At 40.9% G+C, this 20,794-nt stretch overlaps 1 long non-coding RNA gene across 1 annotated transcript; it reads left to right on the top strand.

The window, feature by feature from the left end:
* Window positions 1–3,246: 3,246 nt before the first annotated feature.
* LOC148053428 (uncharacterized) lies at window positions 3,247–19,538 on the top strand. Its single transcript, XR_015708046.1, has 3 exons — window positions 3,247–3,312; window positions 10,689–10,825; window positions 19,209–19,538. It is a non-coding gene; the product is annotated as an uncharacterized LOC148053428 (long non-coding RNA).
* The last annotated feature ends 1,256 nt before the right edge of the window (window positions 19,539–20,794 follow it).

Genomic DNA, 20,794 nt, shown 5'->3' with positions numbered 1-20,794 from the left:
TAAGGACTCATTTCCCTTACTCTTGGATCCCAGCCTGAGGACTGCCAGAGAGCCAGTGCTGGGGTGCTCTAGCCAGCAAGGAATTTAAACAAGCAGCTGTTTTGGCTTTCAGCCTAGCATGAAACTATTTCACACAACACAGAGGATGAAATCCATGAGTAACAAATTCTCATTTCAGTCAAAACTTAGCTTCATGTCAGCTTTCCTCACTTTGCTGGTTCCTTAAGAGGATACCTCAGCAATGGGCCTAAGATTGGACCTTACTGAGCTGCTTTAAAAAACAATAAGTCATTTTGTTTTCAGACAGTGAAGTCCTTTAGACCTATTATTTTGATACTTCCACATTCATTACTGGGTTGAAACATCCTTGTACAAGCGATCCTACTGATTTCATAAAGTGTTGTGATTGTGTCATCATCGAGTAGATGGATGCACCTTAGCTGGAGCCAGAGTGATTACCACTGGTGCATAACATGGTCCAGAATAGTGAAGGTACATTTTTCAAAGATGAGCGACAACACCTTTGACTCATTTCTCAAGATCAATTTTCTTATCCTTTAGATAGTGACAAAGTAACGATATATATACTTCCTGCAGATATCTCTGTACAAAGTTGGTTCATCCTGGAGCATTTTGGAGTAGTCATTTGATAATGATATATTTCACTACCACACAGAAATTTTCCTTTAGTTGTATCAGTAAGTTATGTTTTTTATCTTTACACTCATCCTAGGTGATGTGGTAAATCATATTAAGTAGTGGCCAGCCCTGTGAGAAGATACAAGAAAATGTAGAATGATATCCTCATTCCACAGAAATGAATGACAGACTTCCACAGGATCACAGCGTCAATTCTTGCTTTCTTTTGCTTTGAAATGTCAAGTTATAACTTACTGAATATTTTCTTACTTTAAAAATGCAAGATTTTTTTTTCTTGAATATACGTGTATGTGGCTGCATGTATACGTACTCATAATTTTATCTCTCCTGGATAGCAATTTTCACATCTCCAAAGGAGGTCAGGTTTGACTGACCTTCAGTAAAAACACCCTTGTTCTAACATTGCTCTTTGAAACTAAGTGGGTTAAGCCAAAAACTTAAAGCATTTGTAATAGATTAAAAACCCTTTTCCATTACTTTAAATTTTGCTGTCAACCCTTGTGATTCTTTCATTTCACAAGTACTCCAAATCAATTTGCCAACCTAGTGAAGAATTGAGTATTCATTGAAGGAATAGAGAAACAATTAAAACAGTGGTAATTCAGAAAACAGACCTCTCTGAGACATATCAGGAAGACTTAAGGTCTTTTGGTTTTCCTTTTCAGTTCTGATTTGTTAGAAAAGTATTTAATTTCAAAGAAGTAATTATTTAGGGAAATCTCATTTCTAAGATGCTTCTGAAATCAATTCTCTATTCAGGCTCTCCCACAATAGGAGCAACATTTACTAATACTTTGAAAATTAACCTGACTTACTGAGTTTCATCCTCTTTGTGTACTGCTGTTCATTTTTCTGTGAGTATTCCAGTGACTGTTTTCTGTTAAGACATAACTATAGACAGCACCATTATTCCTATAAATGGCCCCATCAACGCATAAACAAACATACTTGGAGAAGAGGAGACTGAGGGGAGGCCTCTTCGTGGTCTACAGCATCCTCACAAGGGAAGGAGCAGGGGCAGGTGCTGATCTCTTCTCCCTGATGACCAATGACAGGACCCGAGGGAACGGCAGGAAGATATGCCAGGGGAGGTTTAGGTGGGACATTAGGGAAAGGTTCTTCACCCAGAGGGTGGTGGAGCACTGGAACAAGCTCCCCTGGGAGGCAGTCACAGCACCAAGCCTGACAATATTCAAGAAGCATTTGGACAATGCCCTCAGACATATGGTGTGAATTTTGGCGTTGTCCTATGCAGGGACAGGAGTTGGACTCAATGATCCTTGTGAGTCCCTTCCAACTCAGGACATTCTATGATTCTATGATTCTATGATTCTATGATTCTATGATTCTATGATACTTAATTCACTATTTACTTAGTTCCACAATGAAAACATATTATTTATTGTAGAGGAGTGATAGCAATCCATTTTTTTTAAATTTTGGGCCTTAAAAATTTTTAATGCAGGGGTAGACTCCTGTTCAGAAAATTCAAGCCTCCCAAACACAGGCTTAGTTACGCTTTCGCAGACCACCTAAAAACAGTGCAGGCATTCCCAAGGCTTTCAGACCACAGACTGTAAACTACTGCTAAGGGCGACTATCTGAAAAAAAAAATTAAAAAATCAGATGCATGGTATAATATAAGAATTTATTTACATAAACAAAGCAAGATCGGGTCCTAAATAATTCAGCATAATTTGGGAGGGCCACAGTAATCAAATAAACTTGGCAAAAAGAAGAATGCATTTATCTCCTAGTACAGAAAAAAAAAATATATATGTAAGGAAAAGCAAACAAATTCATTGTGACTCAAACTGTCATCCTTGAATATAAAACTCAACAAATTCAGCTTTTATTTGTAGAGTCTGTAAGTCATTATTTAATAACCTGTGTGAAATGAGTGATCTCAGTAAAGTGTCTGGACGATTTGTAATTATATTTCATTTTTTAAAGGGCAAACTATCTGGAAAGTTCCCAAAAGAAAAGGGGCAGGAGTTTGGAGTCTTTTTTCTGATGCTTCAAGCAGAATAACTCACATGATGGTTTGGGGAGCAAGTCACATGCTTCCTTTGGGTGTGTATCAAGAGGACTTCATGCATTTTTTTTAAGAGGACCATACAGTGCATCATAAAATAGAAAGCAATAAGAAAACACCATGAAAATCCCAACATGTGTTATTGAATGCAAAAGGTATGAAGAGCTGCAGCGAAGTATTGGAATAAAGAAATGTATATAGCTGAATGGTGGCCAGGTTTCCTGAGCAAGCAGTCATCAGAAAGTACTGCTTAAACTGGAAAGGCACAAATCCTCCCTGTACTACTGGCTTGAAAATACTTCCATATGTGCATTCAAGCACAGAGTGAAACACCAGTCCTAGCACTTCTGCTTTGTTTGCTCCTTATGAACAGACACGAGAGGTTAATTAATAGTGGCCCTAATGCCAACAAAAAGAAATTCATCAGACGCCTGCATTTGGTGAGGATTCCTGGAACAAACGTGTTCCATGACGCAGGCATCTTTTCAGTCTCTGGTTAACAGAGGTTTTATATAACAGCATGTTTTCAGGCTGGGGCCAGGAGATCACAGCTGGACAGCACCAGTTCCTAGCTCTATGAAAGGACTAATATTTGTGAAATTCCTTCTCCTGGAAAGGCAAGTCCTCAAAATAGCTATGTCTGATGTGGAAAATAGAATTTCATGGCTCCTTAAAAGGTATTTAAGCAGATTATACTCCAAATTACTCAGAAGAAAGAGGGAGGTTCATTTTTAGGATTAGAATGCAGAACCAGCAATAGGATGCAAATTCTCTTTAAGATTAGAAACAGAGATTGGTAGAGAGATACTGATTTTCAAATTGCCAGAGGAAGCTTAAAACTGAGTCTGTTCTTACTCCTAAGAGAGCCGTGGTGAGCTGGGGTTACTGAATGAATCATGTTCTTCATGATGACTCAGAGACTTTGAAAGAGGCCCAGTTTTTAAATGGATGTTGGGATTTGGGGGTCTTAATAAATAAGGGCTTGTTTTAATATACAGATAGTTTGTTACACCAAGGTTATACAAGAGTTTTCCTTCTGGTTTAATGCAGTGTTGTACTGTACATACAGGAGTACATTTTGTACTGTACTAGGCAATGAGACATATGGGATTTATCCCCGTTGATCTTGAATATATTTTTTCTATTCATTTTTTTCATTTTTAATGAATGGTACGGTCAAATGAAATGGCAAAGTTCCCTCCGAACATCAGCACAGAAAGAGGGATGGGGGCTGAAAAAGAGCAGAGAGGAAGGATAGTATGGGGTTGGAAGAGCTTCTGGAAACTTGCATGCTGATGGCACAGTATGTGAAATTCTTTCTGTGTTTGCATTATGGACCTAATTCCTGACTTAGTTTACTTTCCTGTTAGCTGCTGAGTGCCAACTTATTGCTACTCCTACTACAGTGGTCTCCTGATGTTACGACATGCATGTCTACCTCCATATATTCTGTACCCACACCCCTGAATGTGATGATTTCAGTGTGTAGTTTTGTAAAGCACCTTGTCAATTATCTTTAAAAGCCCATTTAAGAATAGCCCACAAAGATGAATTATAGGTTCCAGTGGCATCACAAGTATGCTTAAAGTCACCCTGCTGGGTTTTATTACATTGGTATCTCTGTAGCAGTGCACAGAAGATAGTGCACATCACTTTAAGGCCAGACTATGAAAGGACATTCCTAGGAGTTAAAAGATATAGTTTCCAGATGTAAATTCTGAATTTCAAGGACAGAAGTTGGATTTGACTATTCCCCACTGTAAGCCCAACCGTATTTTTCTTATTAGACCATATCCCAAACTGGACAACACATAGTTTCTACTTCCTTTTCTAGAAGTGGCCAAAACTTTTAAATCAATTGAATTCAGTTGATCTCATGAACTTTTTGCTGTTGAAACTTGGAACAAACAATAACAGCTGGCAACATTTTGGTGCCAGTAATTAATATTCAAACACCCATCCCAAATCAGCCCAGGCCCTAACAATCTTGTGGGCTACAGAAGGAATAGTCATGAAACATTACTTCAGTCTACATAATATCCCTGGACTCCCCCCATAGAAGATAAAAAAGATAGATGAAATCTACCTGCAGGAGCATCTCCTCTGATGACTAGAAGGGATATCTGTGCATATATTCCCACATGTTTACATTAAATGTAATCATACTTTTTTATTTTTGCATAAAACCCAGTCATTCCTTCTTGTTATGCTGGGATGCAATAGCATATAGAGCTGTTCAAACCCCACAGCTCTGATGAGATCACGGAACAGAAATAATCATGAAAAGTTGGCCAGTCCAGATTATTTTTTCAGCATAATGAGTTGTACCTACTGAATGTCAGGAACACTGAACAAGCCTGTGTCATTGCACGTGAGGACAGTGAGCAATCATGTATCATTGCACAAGTGCTGAGTGTGGTTATAAACACTAAAGGAGAAGCGTGCTCTGGATAAAGATCTCATACACTCACAGTTGGTTCTTACCTTGGGGATAGTAGGGTTTATCTCCACTGGAGTTTTATAATCCTCAGTAAAATTTGAGTCTTACTTCCCTCCTGAACAAGGCATGGACAGTGCCTATGGTAGTACAAAGCCTAGCATGACAACACATCACAAAAGGAAATGTACTGCACTTGCACAGTAGCCTTCATCAGCTAAAAGCCATCGTATCTGCCACTGCGTACACTCTTTTGCTGCACAGTCCCACATAATCAGCAAGGTGGAATGGACCCTCAGCAGGACCAAGCTCCCTTCAGTTGGTTCTCTTTTTTACCCTGGAATATTTTTTTTTCTTCCCCCTGCGCAAAGCCTGAATATCTATCTGAGATTTCAGATGTCCAGAAACCCTGGATACCCCCAAGGTTCTTCTGTAGAGTAATCCCTTGTCTGTGGGCAACGAAGCCAACATGACGGGACTACAGCACAGTTTGTGCACCACTGAACAAACCAGGAACGTGGTGGACCCACTGGGTGCCACCACCCAGCACACACTTGTATAGGTTTGTCCAGGACGAATAGTATTCTCCTTCTTCCTCTGGTTGACTGAAATATGGCATTGTCACTCAGGGGACTCTAAAGTGCCCATGTAAAGCCCTGTGCTGATCAAGGAAGCAGACATTTAACTGGACGGAAGCTGGGATAATATTGTTTCCTTCCACAGGAATTGCATCAGAAAAGAACCCGATTTTCACATTGCAGAAGTGAAGTCTGAATTGTTTCTTTTCCCTGTTTGAAATCATAACTTGAACTTTGTAAAGAGAAAAATCAGGTCAAATCCCTGTATTTATTATGTTACGTATGATTCAACCCTCTGTAAGCCAACTGCCTATGTATTTGCAAAAGTGCTTCCACCCTGGGAAATCAAATTCAATCCCAAAAGGCAAATCCTGAGTAGTTTTAAAATCTAAAAGTGGGACATGTACTAGAAAAGAATCTGTGCAGTAGTAACTAAAAATCACATTTGGATGTCTTTGTATCCACTTTTGCTCTGCAGTCTGATGGTTTTTAATTTTTTAATGTTCATTTTGAATCTTGCTGAGAGAAAGTGAACAGATAACTTATACAGGTATTCACTTTTTTTTGCCACATTTTTTGGTTTATGAGCTGCTCTTGAATTGGTCTTTTCAATACCTTTGCATCTCACTTAGATAACTCACAAGATCTAGTCAATGCTTATACTAAGTCACGTGGATTTGTTCCTGCTCCCAGTTCTGTCATGTGCATTGTTCAGCTAACAAAGCATGAATTAAACAGTGTTTTGCACAATTTAAAATTTATTTTTATTTAATATTTGAGTTTTCCATACCTAGTTCCTTTAGTGTACAAGTGTTCAGTCCTGTAAACTTTTATTGTCTAGAATATTAATGGAAAATGTATGAGGTACAAGAGATTTGAAGAATCAAAGACAGATATTTAAAAAACAGTCATATTTTAACTTTAGCAAGCCCTGACACATGATTAACATGATGTCAAGAGAGCTAGGGCTCACAGTGTGTGTAATTCATCCAGTGCATGTGCACAATATTTTACTTATACTTGTATACAAATGGCATGTCCACTGGAGTCAATACCTTCATTCAAGTTTTAGACCATGGATTCCCAATGTTCAAAAGTCCTTCAGAATGGATTCTTATTAAGTTGTATTCTTACACTAGCTCCATGAAGTGGCAAATGGCACAGAGAAAGAGCGGGGTCTTATGATCCACTGAGGGTCTCATGATCCACTGTGCCCATAGACTAGCATCAGATCTCTGCACCGCACTGCTGGGCACACTGAAATCACCAGCTGGGAGGAGGTGAGGTGCTTGGGGCATTCCTCCACAATCATGTCACTTCCTTTCCCTCTCAAATCATCTCAGCTGCCCACATCAGGTCCTGTACTTGGCTGACCTGAACAAGACCCAAGGACTGAGGGGCTAAGAAACCAAGGACTACTGAAGGGAGCAGGCAAGCAAACAATTGCTCCAGTTGAATCCTCCCAGGGTCTGCACAACCCGGAGCAAATTAAAGAAATCAGCCGTAATCCATCTATTGGATACCAACGTCCATATGCCCAGAAAAGACAATAAATCCAAACAATCCCAGACTTGGCTGCTCATAATAGTTCTTCCAGCTGCTCCGCTGGGACTGCTGTGGATGTAGGCTAGAAACAAAGTGAACAGACGCATTCATGCTTAGACAGAATGCACCAGGGAGGCACACCACAGATAAACAATGAGAGGAATCTCCTGCTTTGTAAATAGCTTGAAGTGCTTTCAATTTAGTCGAAAGACTCAAAGGCGGACTTGTGATGGGATTTCTTTGTGAAGAGGTTAGTTTCTGTTCTTCAGCACAGAATCAATAACAGTGGTTGTGGTTTTCATCTGTCTCGTTCATTTGGTCTAATGATGGAAAGATTTCTTACAAAGGAAAAACCTGACTAGCAGTTCAGTGAGCCTTGTGTGTAATTTTATTTCCTTAAAGAAAATCCATCATTTAAAGACTCATGTAGCCAATGTGTGATGCTCTGCTCCCTGGTGTGTCTCCCTAGGTAAAATCTGCACAAGAAGCACAAGGGTCATTTTGTGCCATTGACATATCACCTAGGTTCTTGGGGGTGGGTAAAAGTGGGGGCTAAAAGGAGGTCATTTGAACTAAATTATATTCTTTTGAAAGGGCTAGCCATGGCTGCAGACATTCCAGTCTTATATGTCTCCCAGCGGGAGCACAACCCCAGCATACTGTTCCACAGCCAGCTGCACAGGAACGGAGCTATTATCCAAACTACACAGTGCACAAGAATATATTCACGCACCATGGAGAAACATCTCTAGCAATATGCAGACATATGTACTCTGCCCTGGCAGAGCTGACCTAAGTGCCTACAGAAAGCCTGGAAACTGGGAGGAGGTTTTCGATTTTTTTGGAAAAGAATACACAATTTCCATAGCACTGAATGATACAGAACTAGCATTAGCAGGCAAGGTTATTTAAAAAAAAATTGGAGAATTCTGGCCAGTGAAGTGCAATAAATAAACTACTGGCAAAATGTGATCTATATTGAAATGTTTGATGTCCCTCCTTCCCTTTCCCAAGTGCACTGTAATGGGAGACTCAGACTGTCAAGAGCAAGGTTGAGTCTGTAAGTGTCTCTGTACATACTTCTGGGCAGGATGTTTAGCAAGGCTGAACACTCACTGCTCCAGTAATTTGTTCAAATCAACCAAGTCACCTTGCCAAGAAAAAACAGTTGCTTCAGAGCATTTTCAGAATACTAAAACCAAAACCAGATGAATAATACAATGCTCCAAACAGGTAAGCATCTTTTCACATGAGGTGAAATGTTATTAAACTGATATTCTGCCAATGACAATAAAATCCAGATTTTAGCCCCAAACAGAACATCTCTCAGTGCAGTCTACTACATCCCATTGAGAGGAAACTGATCAGGTGAATGAAGTGATATTCAGCCCCCATATGGACATTTTCCTGAGGACCCAGGAATGTTTGTTAGTATTTTTGGTGAGACTGAAAGGGTCATCTAGTTCAATCCAGTCTCTGATGCAATAACATTGATTTAATCTGTGTGAATCCCACTGCCATCTGCAGTTGATGTACATTTGTATCTGACATGACCTTAGTCTCACGTAGTGAAACAATTTTTCAGGCTAAATTCCCACAGGTCAGCCAGGTGCAGTTTGCCTCCTTCTTTCCACTGCGTTTGAGGTGCAAGCGATTGTCTCTCAAGTGTGGAATAGAGTGTGAATATCTGCTCAAAGCTCCCATGACACTTACTAACCACTCTCCCAGCTCATGCTTTCTAGATTTATATCTGAATTGAAAAACTGCTTTGCTGGGTGAAAGTCCTGGAATAGTGATGACCAGAACATCACTACTAGCATACTAACACTGGAGATCTCAGGCTATCTTCTACCTGATGACACATTTCTCACAATTTTCTACTATTTTTAGGGACAAGAGCTCATTCATGAAACAACAGCAGCATTTGAAAATTACATTATTTGCCTCTTTATATGGGATGTCCTCTTGGATCTTTGAGATATCACCAACAGGAAGAAATGCATTTCTCGATCCAAAACATTCTGGAAGGAATTTGGGCCTGTGATGTCTCCACAGCCTTTCATTGCCTTTTACTAGTCACTGTTTCTTTGCACTCCTAGTCTAGAGGCCCTCAGGAGTTCATTTTATTCAACAGGTGGACTGAAAATGAAGCTACTCTGGATCTAAACAAGGGTATCGCATGAGCTCCATTTTTAAACTCAAATTACAGACCCAGCTTTTCTAGTTCAGATCTGTTTGATCACTGTGCAAAGGAGCAGGCAGTACACTCATTCTCTAAAAGCAGGTACTAGCAATAGTGTGCCACATGTTGCCCCCCTCCCCTAACTAGCCCCTTCTTTCTTTCCCTCTATCTGTAGCCAGCATATTGCCAGAAGGTGGACTTCATACATCTTTGAAATCCTGGCTGCTTTCCGAGTGTTTTTTGACTCCTCCACATTTATTCATGAAAAAGAGAGAGACTAATCTTTTGCTGGAAAGCACAGAGCAGTTAGATGAAATTTCAGTAAATGGGGAAGATATGTTTTGGAGGCATTCTGCAGAAATTTAAAACACATCTGTGGTCAACATAGCATGGCCTGCTAGGTGAAAAATGGAGGCCACAAAAGTGACCATTGTGACAATATGCCCTTACCTGTTACTGAACTAGCAGGCTCACCATTTCTCCTGGTGTCTGCTCTTGAAATATTAAAATCATCAGCACGGCAAGACATGAAGCAGTTGAACAAGCTGGTCTTTAAGAAACTCAAACCTTGCTCACAAGCCAAAGATTGATCTCACACATTTAGGTGAAAACCATTTGGTAAAACAGCCAGATCTGTGGTGGTCTCTAGCCAAAGTCAATTTATTTTTGTTTATTTTATTGTGGGAGCAGTAGCTTCTGAGATTTAAATGAAATAGACTAAACTGTAATGTGTTTCAAAACAGATGTTTGGGCAGTGTCTTCACCTCCCTGTGTTTTTTCCTATTACTTCTGTCTTCTAGTATCTATGTTGCCCTTTCACAAGGGAGACAGTAGAGGCAATGTGAGGGGATATCTGGTGTCCAGAGATTCCTGTTCAAGGAAACCCAACATTCAAAGAACAAATTGCCGAACTATTTTTCCCAATTTACAGTTGATAAAAAAATTTCCTGTTTCAGCTTCAGCCTTGCCCAAAGGGTTCTGCCTCTCTGTAAAATGTTTGGAATTCATATATAAATCAATTAAAATATGTCTATACTTAATTTTTATTTTTCCCCAAATGCATGTAAGGAATTCCATCCAGAGCTTTAAAATCCACCTTCATTGAATTCATCATAAGGTTTATTACTTATTTTCACTTGAAAGTACAAAATATTTCCTGTCATTTTCCCCCTAGAGTTATAACACCCCAACAAAGGTTTTCATTGTTCACCTGAAGTACCACACTCTGCTAACATGTGTTGATTCCTCTAGGAAAGATCTTAAGGAAATTCCACTGACTCAGAGGGAAGAAGACACTATGTTAATTTCCCCCCTAGATATAAAGGATTTGGAAGAGATTTTCCAGAAAAGATCTTTCACTAAAAAAGAAGGAAGCAGAGGAAGGTAAGGTAAGTATTCATTTTTTGTCAATAAGACAAGGCACTATAAAGGGTAAAGATTTGTGAAGTCAGTCGCCATTCTAGAGCTCCACAGAGACAAGCCATCACCTGCCCATCAAGTGCATCAGGAGAGTTCATTTCCCTTGAGGACCCAAAGGAAAAACAGCTGGGCATTGCACAGCCTGATGTCTACACAGAGTGGAAAGGGGACATGGACCTCTACTTAGTGGCCAAGCATGCTGCAAAGCATATTTGCCCTTCAGTGTAAACTCAACCTTAGGTTTCTATTGAATCATATACCCAGCTGCTGGCTCTGTCACCCTCCTGGCACACCCTCCTGGGTGTCTTCCTCACACTCTTAGGCTATACTAGCAGATAGTGCAACACAATACAAGAAGATCTGTAAAGCAAAACATTTGGTGCAAGAAGGCGTGCTGTCCACACTACACATTTTTGGGGGAGGGTATTTCAGTTTGGTTCTACTCCAGTCCTATGGACCAAACAACTAGAAGCAACTGGTGCACATTATGTGCACTTCTGAAGAACATCTTTCAGCTTGGTATAATCAGAAGGAAATCCATTTCATGTGCTCTGACACAGCTCATGAACCAAAGCACAGCAAGTAGGCATGATAGAGACACTTGCCTTAAAATCACACTTCTGATTAGAACCAGGACACTAATGTAGGCCTACCCTTAGGCAGCTGAGATGTCTAGGGTTTCAGGAGCTACTTCTCTAGTTAGTGGACTGGAGATGTTTCAGAGGGCAGTTGAGATCTTTGGAAGATTGAATTGCTATTCTAAGGGGCCTCTTTCTCTTACAGTTAATGAGCTGAACTTGACTGCTTCAGAAAATGAGCCAAAACTCGGCTTGATGTCAAAAACATTCCTATGGCTTATAAGTGAGATTTTATAAAAGACTAAAAATAAGATGGAGGATGTGACCTGCAGAATTGATGTTAACAGTCTGCTTTATCAAACTTCCCTGTAGAACTATACTGTTGAAGAATAATCCTCTGCTAGGATCAGGGAATAGCATCTGCTTACAGCTGCAGTTCTCTTTGAAGAGATTTAGAAGCCTACAGAGAAATGAAAGGATGCCCATGGCACCAAATATAAATCATGAGCTGTGTAAATAAAATATTTGTCTTGCTTCTTTGAGTGAAGTTCCAAAAAGTGAATCCTTGCTGGTAGCAAAAACTGAGAATCGTCAGCAACAGCAATGTCTATTAGCAGGTCCCTTTGTTTGCTGCTTTCTTTTTTTAAATTGAGACATTTCAAGTACCCTAAATTGTTTAAGAAGCAGTAGGAAAGATTTTTAGGTTTTGAACAATGTGGTCTATTTAGCCAAACATAGCTAATGTAGTATAGAGACCACAATTGGGAACAACTGTTAGTCAGACATCAATTAGCCTTGTTTTCAGACTGAACGTCAATAGACAATGAAACCACCTAAATTTATCTAAGTGGCAAACTAAAAACAGGCCTTCAAATTGCATCTTTAAACAGGACTCAGAGGCTAGGACCCATCTGCCAGAGATTAGTCCCCTGAAACACAATCAGACACTGGAGGCCAGCTAGACACCTGCATTTCATGTAACAAAAATCAGCTGTGGACAGTGGGGTCATTTTTGGCCATGACGTAGTCCATGTTCTCCAGCTGTCCTTGGAAAGTATAGCATGCCTAAGACATGGAAGTAGACTTTTCTTGATATAAGATGAAGTAGAATAGGAAGGAGCAGGATGAAACAGCTTTCTGGGACCCCATGACAACAGGTCATAACTTCCCAAATGACCCCTAAATTCCTGGCATATCTCAGGAGAAAGGCCCAGGGTACATGTATCAGCAGCTACAATGAGGTGTGTTGGTATACTCAGAAGCATATCAAAAACCGATTTCAGCAGGAGAATAATTTTTTTCACCTTCTCGGTGATGTACCCCACTTCTCATCTTCATTGTATTTCCTCTCCATATCCTTATATTTCTCTGCCAATCACTGCCACAGTCCAAGTGTTCACTAACTCCAGGGTCTGCTGAGGACAGCTCTTCACAAACTACAGATGAGGTACTTGAACAAGTCCAGCTTGAAGCACTGGGCTCACCATTTCAGACAGGTCTCCTAGGACCAAGCACTGTGTCTTGTCCACTGTCTCCAAACCTCAAAAAAGAGAACACTGTCTCCAAGTGCCAGCCTATTCCTGTGGCAGAGGCCTCTTCCAGTTTGGCATCTTGATCTCAAAGAACCAGCCCAGATAGTCTGTGCAGAAGTCACACCAAAATCATAGAACAGAATCATAGACTCATAGAATGGTTTGGATTGGAAGGGACCTTTAAAAGTCATCTAGTCCAACCCCCCAGCAATAAGCAGGTACATCTTCAACTAGATCAGGTTGCTCAAAGACCCATCCAGCCTGACTGTGAATGTTTCCAGGGATGGGGCATCTACCATCTCTCTGGGCGATCTGTTCCAGTGTTTCACCACCCTCATCGTGAAAAATTTCTTCCTTATACCTAGTCTGAATCTGAATCTTTATTTTAAAGCCATTACCTCTTGTCCTGTTGCTACAGGCCCTCTTAAAAAAGTCTGTCTCCATCTTCTAAGTCTAAAGTTAAAAAGTCTAAGTTACAAAGTCTGTCTCCATCTAAGCCCCCTTTAGATATTGAAAGGTCGCAACAAGATCACTATTCAGCATGCAACTACTTATACTTCCCTCTCTGTATTGGGAACTGGCATGTAGCAATGATCAAATCTCTTGCACATTGTATCATCCCTTTTCCTACTTCTTGATCCTGGTTCTTACCACCCTTGAATTTCCTTTCTCCATCCCATCTCCTACAAAATAAACAACCCTGATCTAATTACTTTTTCCCCATTAGTTTCATTTTTTACTACATTCTTACACAAATTTGATACTTTTGTTACTGTTACCTAAGTAATTTCAGCCCTAAATGGTATTACTGATATACCTAGGTGCTGTTGGTTGTGTACAACACGGTCCCTCCCCCTTCCCAGAGCTCAATACTCCTTTTCAACTACCTAAGAAACTGGGCCATTTCTCATATAACCTCCCCTCAACCACCTATGAGATACCACCACTCCTCATGGCACCACCTGTAAGTTTTTCAGCTTCTTACACTGCTGTCTCTCATGCTGAACAAATTCTCATGTCGTGCTGGATAGTTTCCCACGTCCTGTTCAGATACTTTAACCTCAAACCAGGGACTAGCCAGTGACATAGTCATCTGCCTGCAGCTGGGACACCCTAAAGTCAGGGACTATCAGGAAACAAGTTATCTAGAAAAAGAGAAGTTATACGGAAGAAGGAGAAGGGCAGGAGTTATATGGTCAGGCAGAAGAGGAGTGAGAGGAACAGACACACTTCATTATCTTGGCCAGCAACCCAAAACAGCTCGGTGCTTTCAGAGACAGGCTCTAGGTCCCCATCTGGGCTTTCAGCACTGGAGTAGAGGGAGAAAACAGAGCTGGAAGCAAAGAGGAAAATCACCATTATTAATGCTTTAAAGACCTTCACTGTTGACCAGTCTGTACAGGGTGGTAGAGATGAATATGAAAGCTAATAGATATTCAAGAATGGCTGTCAGTAACACAGAGAACTTTCTGATACTGGAGTCTTCCAGCTGGGGGATGCTTTACATGAGGAAATAAGAAAGCAGGGTTATCTAATCTCTGGGGTTTTTTTCATCTTACTGGTAAAACACTATGCTGCTGGCACTGATGGGCATCCACACCCGTGGTCTCAGCTGTGTGCATTTCACTCATTGGAAAAGAGCTCAGGCACAAAGCTTAAATCATGCCACACAGCCGTTCTGCCTACTGTTTGGAAGAGAAGAGTTTCCCAGCAGCCACCCCCTGAGACTAGTACAGGGAATGACAACTGTGGCTGTGTCCAGATCTAAGGGAATTAGTTGTAGGGGAAAAAAAAAAAAAAAGTCATCAAAAAAGATAAGACAGAAGCTACTATTTCTAGTCTTGTTTCCACCTTTCTTACTGTCATGAAGACAGGTCCCACAGATCTGTAATTCTGTATCTCTTGGCTCCTAAAAGACTGACTGTCCTCCGACTCCTTTTTTCTGCTACTGTAGAGTCTTTGCTTTTTGGAACATTGCTCACTCCTGGACATCTTTCTTACCATATGCTTGTTTCAAGTGTCTCACCACTGAGGGTCACCCCTTTCAAGATCTCCCACCTGTGGCATTTTTCATTTTGTTGGAGGCTAGGCACAGCCTCCTGCAGAAATAATGGGAGAGTTAAAGATGAGAGATATTGGTTAGGTTTGCGTGTATGGGAGCCAGATGGCATATCTGTGAGATCTGTGTCTGTTGTCTTCCTGGGGAGAGAAGGGAAGGGAAGGGAAGGGAAGGGAAGGGAAGGGAAGGGAAGGGAAGGGAAGGGAAGGGAAGGGAAGGGAAGGGAAGGGAAGGGAAGGGAAGGGAAGGGAAGGGAAGGGAAGGGAAGGGAAGGGAAGGGAAGGGAAGGGAAGGGAAGGGAAGGGAAGGGAAGGGAAGGGAAGGGAAGGGAAGGGAAGGGAAGGGAAGGGAAGGGAAGGAAGGGAAGGGAAGGGAAGGGAAGGGAAGGGAAGGGAAGGGAAGGGAAGGGAAGGGAAGGGAAGGGAAGGGAAGGGAAGGGAAGGGAAGGAAGGGAAGGGAAGGAAGGGAAGGGAAGGAAGGAAGGGAAGGGAAGGGAAGGGAAGGGAAGGGAAGGGAAGGGAAGGGAAGGGAAGGGAAGGGAAGGGAAGGAAAGGAAAGGAAAGGAAAGGAAAGGAAAGGAAAGGAAAGGAAAGGAAAGGAAAGGAAAGGAAAGGAAAGGAAAGGAAAGGAAAGGAAAGGAAAGGAAAGGAAAGGAAAGGAAAGGAAAGGAAAGGAAAGGAAAGGAAAGGAAAGGAAAGGAAAGGAAAGGAAAGGAAAGGAAAGGAAAGGAAAGGAAAGGAAAGGAAAGGAAAGGAAAGGAAAGGAAAGGAGGTGTGCAGTGTCTAGGAGAGACAGAGGAGTTATCCAGCACATGCTTACCAAGGAAGCAACCATCTTCACAGTTTTGACAGGCTTCATCAAATTGTCGCATCATAGACAGGCCACAAAAACTTGGCATAGATGGCAGTGAAACAAACAGTAAAAATAACCATTCAATTCATCAGGAGACAAATTTTGGATATTGAGGTACAGAGTATCTGCTATCTCAGCACCTTGGGGAAACCAGCTGATTGAAAAAATTGATTGTGCAGACTCATTTGAAACAGCATGGAAGCTAAATGCATGCTGTACCTGCCCCCATGATCTTACCAAGATCCTACAGATTGTGAACTGCTTGACAGTGAATATACTTATACACTAAACAGTCACTGAACAAGACAAAGAATACCAGTTGTTGCATATCATGATATCTCTATCATGACGGGAGATGTTCATTACATATTTAGAGTTATTTATAGTGTCAATGTTCAGTCAGAACAGCCTTATCTGTGGAGCCTAAGAAGCTAAAGTGGAGGAGGGTCTGGGAGTATAATCTCCTCCCAAGCCATGTCTTCGGTATGCTACCTCCTGTCATCACATGCCTTGGCCTCCCCAGAACTCATCCATTCATTTTCTCTCCCTAGTCAAGGCCCTGCCCAAACCAAGCCTGAATAATCACTTCCCTAAAGCCTCTCAAACTATCACTAGCCTCTTGTCTATTCTAGTTATGGATACCAGCTAAGCCTTTCTGCTGTCTCTCACTAATCCCTATCTGCCTAATGAGTCACCTTATACTAAACAATGTGTATTGTGACAAACTATGCTCTTGCTCTATCCTCCACTTGTGCCAGGACAAACACAGATGGGATGACCAATTAGCTTCTCACTAATGAAGAAGACTGCTTCAGGAGAGCTGGATGCTGGGGTTTTAAAGACACAACATGTAGAATTTAAGTGTCTAAGAAGCAGAGCATGCAAAGGTCATACAAAGGTAGGCACCTACACTATGGATGTGCAGGAGAGGAGATCTGTGTACCTAGAGACCTTTAGCATCTAATTTTAGGTATCTTAATAGACAGTAGGAGTGTGGAAAGGTCAGCGAAGTCAACGGTGGATAAGTAGATGCTCACACCAGCTCAGGAGGAAGCCTTATTTAGGCCAGATGAATCCCAGCCAGTACGTCAGAAGCAGAGCAGCAGGAGACAAAGAAACTAATTCACAATTTACATCTTCACAAACTCCATAAAAGTATCCCAAGTGATTTGTCTACTGTTCAGATGTTCTCTACCAAAAATTGTGTGGTTGTGTACAGATGTTCAGGGGATGAGGGGAACAAACAGCGTTTTCTGGCATTATCTGTGGCTGACGTTGGAGCCAGAAATCAGAGGTGGAGAAGAACTACATGGAGTCAAAAGTACTGAAAATGAGGCAGCTTGACTTTCAGGTCCTTGATAGAACCTTTTAGTTGTCACAATTTAAAAATACAACAGTTGGGCAGTGTATGAAAGTGGAAAAAAGTAAGAAACTTAGCTATATCATTTTATAGTCACTTTTAAGAGTCTTAGTAGTATATTTTTAACTTGATAATTTAACTTGCCTGCCTCCGCATGATACTTATAAAAATAAAAGAGTACATTCTTTATTTTAGCCAAAAACACTATATAAACAAATTCCAAGGAATGCATTCAATTAGAATGATAGACTACAGTAATGGGTGCACTTGATTGCATTTGTGTTTCACAAAGCAATTCACATTTGCTACTAATATGCTAAAATTTGTGCCAGTCAAAATAAGCTTGTCTCTCACAGCAAGAGAAAATTGTCAAAACACAGAACTCAGTTCCTCTCTCACTCATACTAATTTTGTGCTGGAATCACTCTATTTTTTTTCCCAGAGTTGTTCTTGACAAGATAGTTAATTCTATCAGTTTTATTAATGTACTAATTCATGTGCATGAGTTTCCACGTACTTCTGAGAACGCTTATGCATATATGAGTTATGCCTGTAAATAATCAGCTTCCAAGAGCCATGGTTACATTGCTCAGACAGTTGCACACAGAAAAAGAGACTATTTGGATAGTTCTTCTTAAGGCCTTTTTGGGTATCAATCATAGACAACCCATAGATGTCTTGAAGGAAGCACCCTGCTGAACAAACTAGGAAAAAAATTCAACCTGGTTAGTCTTCTCATTCACTCCCTTAACAAGAATAATCAGAGCACAGAGTGCTCTCCCTTTCAGAAAAGTGTGTGTGACCTTTAGTGTTATCCTGTGCTGACACTAACTGCAGACTCCTGTCAATTCAGGCAGCAGGCATTTTTGTCCTGCCCTGGCTAGTCACCTACATAACCTCCTTTCTTCCTTTTACTATTGCTGTACGCGTTCAGTACAGGCATTCCTTCAATTGATAGACTTTGGCAGGGTTTGTGGCATACAGCTGACTGCACATGAATCACACCGTTAACTCTTTCTTGCACTGGCTCCTTCTCAAGTTTGCATCCCCCCTTGCAGCAGTCCTCAATATGTTAATTATTATCAACATTTTCTTACTAAGCAGAGGTACGCTATTCTGGGTGACTAGAATGTATCTGGACCAGGTTCTTCACCCCTGAAGACACTTTACTCCATCTTCAGTTATGGCTTTTTCCACCAGATGATAACATGCCTATGTGCATATATGTATATCTATGGTAAAGACAAACAGTAAACACCATTAAGTCTTCAGCAAAAAGCTGTACAGTTGAAATTAACTGCTCAGATAAGCTAAAATAAATGCAGTTCTGATAGTGAGACATCAGATGACAAAGCACTTCAAAACCTGAGATCAGCCTGAGGGGCTAGCTAAATATAACAAAAAAGTGTGGTCATCTTGGACCACTTCCTAAAAATGCTGTGCTCAACAAATGCCAACTCAGCCAAGAGATTAGCAAACAATTGACACTCAACAGTCTCTGCCCAGAGCTACACTAACATGCTGACAGCATTTCCTACTATGGGCCTCAGAGAGTAGGACGGTTCGCAGCAGAATTAGTGCGTTGGAAACCTGGTGTTGAGGAGCAGGCATGTATCAAAACGGGCTTGATCCTTACAGTTTGCTAATGTTTAGCAACATTTAAACAATGCTCTTTTTGAAAGAATATTTTTATTTTGTGGGAATGGTTTTGCAAAGAGGCTTTCTTCTCACTGTAATCAATTCTGAAAAAAAGAGACAGATTTCTGACAATTTTTATTGTCAGTCTCCATTTTTAAATTAGAACCTTGTTTGTTGTGCTTTGCTTGAATTATCTGTTTTCTTTTTTATTTCCACCCAGTCTGATATAAAGCTCTTCACTGATAAGTGATGCACCTCAGAAACTGCAATATGTGTTCAAGAGGGAGCTCAGCTAACACAGACTGTTTCAACTTTTCTCTTTTTGCCTTGCAGATTACATGTCTGAACAGGAAGGAACTGGTAACTGCAAACTGATTTAAGTCATAAATGAAGTCTAAAGGAGAAGCAAAAGACAATTACATGGTGTACAAGTTTCATCTTTTATAAACCTAACTGCCATTAGTGGTGGAAGGAGTTAGTTATATACAGCAAATGGAGAATAAGTGTCTGACTTTGTTCTTTGTTTGAAATGCACTGTCGAAGAAATGAACAGATTTTGTACAAGCTAGTAGTTTCTCCAATAGATCACCACTGGGATTTTCAAAACACTTAGACACCTTCCCTGACTGCTAGCAAACTGAAAGATGTTATGCTCTTTCTTGTGACAAAATAACGACCTTTACTTGTTTTGAATGTCCCAGAGAGAAAAACTGATAATAAAATTTATTTATGCTCAACAAAGTATTTTTATTGTGTTCCCTGTCATGCTATTCAGCACCTTTTAAGAAAATGCAGTTTCACTTTGATACCAGCATGAGACATTCAGCTAGCTACATAAATAGGCAAGCACCAGGAAGGTGTTGGGGGGGGAGCAGTGTAAGTGAGCTAACAAGACTGATAAAAGAGGCAATTGCACATTATTATGTTTTTGGATCAAATCATATTCACAAGGCAAAAAGTGCAGTAAGAAGTTTGGGACTGACAAAAAATGACTGACTCTCTTTGGGTGAGAGATACGGGCAAGGAACTGTCAACCCCTTACCACACAGTGAAAGCTGAACATGGGGTAGGCAGCCTGGTCCACAGCAATCCTCGTCCTCTTTCTCTGCCTTGGGTTTGAGCACTAGCCTGCAGGAAGACAGGTGATGGCATCATGTAAAGACAAAAAAGTATCTCCTTGCATGGTCTCATTCACTCATGGAAAAGCTGCTGTTTTCCTCTCTGTTTCTCCCTGCCATTATCTGAGTCTCATCTGTCAGTGGGTTGCATTTGTTTGCTTTGAGTCACTCTCGTGATTTACACTTTGTTATCCTTTATGAAGTAGTTTCTTTGAAATATATTAGCTGAATGGTTTCAACATTTAGTCTGTTATTTCCCTCTGAGTAGGTGGTCATGCCTGTATCTGGCTTCACTCTTCCTAAACCCTAGGGAATTTGGGAAGGGGATGTTCGTCTTACTGGGACTTGGGAGGGCAGAACATACCCTCCCCCAGAAACTCAGCAGGTAGGAAAACACCACCAGGCTATGGGCAGCTGAAGGATGGGGTGGTAGGCAGGTTGCTAGGGATACCAAGATATCTGGCTCCCCAGTAATCCACCCAGTGGGCTGAGAGGGAGCTGCCAGCCTTGGATTCTGCTGGCCCAGCTCCCTGTTCTGGGATGGTGACTTCCAGACCTCAGACCTGCCTGGCTTTCTGCTCATTGAAATGCCACAGCTACAAAGGTCTCAGGCTTAAGAACTGCTTGGAAAGGTGGAAATAAAATAGTGTTTGACTTTTTGAAAGTGAAGAATTCTTTTTTTTTTTGTTATTTTTTTAAATGGGGCTGAGGGAGAAAGAGCAAGAACATTGGACTCTTTTTATTTTTAAATAAGGCTCTTTTTTTTTTAATTTTGAAAATTCCTATGCAATAGGAATTCTA

This window comes from Nipponia nippon, unplaced genomic scaffold (genome assembly GCF_047370975.1).
Source record: "Nipponia nippon isolate SJK-2023a ecotype South Korea unplaced genomic scaffold, ASM4737097v1 scaffold_4, whole genome shotgun sequence".
Lineage (NCBI taxonomy): Eukaryota > Metazoa > Chordata > Aves > Pelecaniformes > Threskiornithidae > Nipponia > Nipponia nippon.
The sequence above is the reverse complement of the archived record's forward strand: the minus strand, read 5'-3'. Positions and strand labels throughout refer to the sequence as shown.